This window comes from Colobus angolensis, unplaced genomic scaffold (assembly GCF_000951035.1).
Source record: "Colobus angolensis palliatus isolate OR3802 unplaced genomic scaffold, Cang.pa_1.0 Scaffold237, whole genome shotgun sequence".
Lineage (NCBI taxonomy): Eukaryota > Metazoa > Chordata > Mammalia > Primates > Cercopithecidae > Colobus > Colobus angolensis.
Genome location: NW_012115566.1, coordinates 113,982 through 116,487, shown reverse-complemented (window position 1 = coordinate 116,487; position 2,506 = coordinate 113,982). Strand labels below are relative to the sequence as shown.

The 2,506-nt window shown below is 55.5% G+C and overlaps 2 pseudogenes across 1 annotated transcript in view; one reads left to right on the top strand and one right to left on the bottom strand.

Annotated features, from left to right (window-relative positions):
* The window catches only part of LOC105513910, a 107,412-nt pseudogene that overhangs the window by 24,263 nt on the left and 80,643 nt on the right, over nucleotides 1-2,506 (bottom strand).
* Nucleotides 1-2,506, top strand: part of LOC105513909 — a 47,948-nt pseudogene that overhangs the window by 1,057 nt on the left and 44,385 nt on the right. The window contains exons 2-3 of the transcript XR_001002098.1: nucleotides 51-392; nucleotides 1,002-1,155. The product of XR_001002098.1 is annotated as a patr class I histocompatibility antigen, A-2 alpha chain-like (transcript). The remainder of the gene's footprint in view (nucleotides 1-50; nucleotides 393-1,001; nucleotides 1,156-2,506) is intronic.

The following is a 2,506-nucleotide window of genomic DNA, read 5'->3' as shown; positions in this document are numbered from 1 at the left end:
GGAGAAGCACACGCGCCTTTACCAAAATCCCTGCGGGTTGGTCCGAGAAGGGGCGAGGCTCGGTGGGCGGGGCTGCGAGGCTCGGTGGGCGGGGCTGACTGAGGGGACGGGGCCAGGGTCTCACACCCTCCAGTGGATGATTGGTTGCGACCTGGGGCCGGACGGGTGCCTCCTCTGCAGGTGTTAACAGTTCGCCTACGATGGCAAGGATTACCTCGCCCTGAACGAGGACCTGTGCTCCTGAACCGCAGCGGACACTGTGGCTCAGATCTCCAAGCACAAGTGTGAGGCGGCCAAAGTGACTGAACGAAGGAGAGCCTACCTGAAGGGCACGGGCGTGGAGTGGCTCCACAGATACCTGGAGAATGGGAAGGAGATGCTGCAGCGTGCGGGTACCCGGGGCCATGGGGCGCTTCCCTGATCTCCTGTAGACCTCCCAGGCTGGACTAGCACGAGGAAAGGAGGAAAATGGGACCAACACTAGAATAGCGCCCTCCCTCTAGTCCTGAGGGAGAGGAATTCTCCTGGGTTTCCAGATCCTGTACCAGAGAGTGATTCTGAGGGCTGGTCCTGCTCTCTGGGACAATTAAGGGATGAAGTCTCTGAGGGAGTAGAGGGGAAGACAATCCCTGGAATACTGATCAGGGGTTCCCTTTGACCCCACAGCAGCCTTAGGCACCAGGACTTTTCCCCTCAGGCCTTGTTCTCTGCCTCACACTCAATGTGTGTGGGAGTCTGACTCCAGCTCCTCTGAGTCCTCTGGCCTTCACTCAGGTCAGAATCGGAAGTCCCTGTTCCCCTGCTTAGAGACTAGAACTTTCCAAGGATTAGGAGATTATCCCAGGTGCCCGTGTCCAGCCTGGTGTCTGGGTTCTGTGCTCCCTTCCCCCCTCGTCCCCCGCCAGGTATCTGGTTCATTCTTAGGATGGTCACATACTGGTGCTGCTGGAGTGTCCCATGAGAGATGCAAAGTGCCTGAGTTTTCGGACTCTTCCTTTCAGACCCCCCCAATTCACATGTGACCCACTATCCTGTCTTTGACTATGAGGCCACCCTAAGGTGCTGGGCCCTGAGCTTCTACCCTGTGGAGATCAGACTGACCTGGCAGCAGGACAGGGAGGACCAGACCCACGATGTGGAGTTCGTGGAGACCAGGCCTGCAGGGGATGGAAACTTCCAGAAGTGGGCAGCTGTGGTGATGCCTTCTGGAGAGGAGCAGAGATTCACGTGCTATGTGCAGCACCAGGGGCTGCCTGACCCCTCATGCTGAGATGGAGTAAGGAGGGAGATGGAGGTATCATGTCTCTTAGGGAAAGTGGGAGCCCCTCTGGAGACCTTTAACAGGGTGGGTGGTGGGGCCTGGGGTCAGAGACCCTCACCTTCCCCTCCTTTCCCAGAGTAGTCTTCCCAGCTCACCATCCCCATCGTGGGCATCATTGCTGGCCTAGTTGTCCTTGCAGCTGTCCTCACTGAAGCTGTGGTCACTTCTGTGCTATGGAGGAAGAAGAGCTCAGGTAAGGAAGGGGTGACAAGTGAGGTCTGAGTTTTTTTGTCCCACTGAGGGTTCCAAGCCCCAGGTAGAAATGCCCTGCCTGGTTACTGGGAAGCACCATCTACACTCATGGGCCGACCCAGCCTGGGCCCTGTGTGCCAGCACTTACTCTTTTGTAAAGCACCTGTGACAAGGAAGGACAGATTTATCACCTTGATGATTGTAGTGATGGGGACCTGATCCCAGTAATCACAGGTCAGGGGACGGTCCCTGGCTAAGGACAGACCTTAGGAGGGCAGTTAGTCCAGGACCCACATCTGCTTTCCTTGTTTTCCCTGATCATGCCCTGGGTCTGCAGTCACACATTTCTGGAAACTTCTCTGGGGTCCAAGACTAGGAGTTTCCTCTAGGGCCTCATGGCGCTGCCACCTTTCTGACCTCTCAGAGGACATTTTCTTCCCACAGATAGAAAAGGAGGGAGCTACTCTCAGGCTGCAAGTAAGAATGAAGGCGGCTGATCCCTGAGATCCTTGGGATCTTGTGGTTGGGAGCCCATGGGGGAGCTCACTCAGGCAATATTTCCTCCTCTGGCCACATCTCCTGTGGGCTCTGACCAGGTCCTGTTTTTGTTGTACCCCAGGCAGTGACAGTGCCCAGGGCTCTGATGTCTCTCACGGCTTGTAAATGTGAGACCCTGGGGGCCTGATGTGTGTGGGTTGTTGGGGGGAACTGTGGACATAGCTGTGCCATGAGGTTTCTTTGACTTGGATGTATTGAGCACGTGATGGGCTGTTTAAAGTGTCACCCCTCACTGTGACAGATATGAATTTGTTCATGAATGTTTTTCTGCAGTCTGAGACAGCTGCCCTGTGTGGGACTGAGTGGCAAGATTTGTTCACGCTTTCCCCTTGTGACTTCAAGAACCCTGACTTCTTTTTCTGCAAAGACATCTGAATGTGTCTGTGTTCCTGTAGGCATAATGTGAGGAGGTGGGGAGACCAGCCCAACCCCATG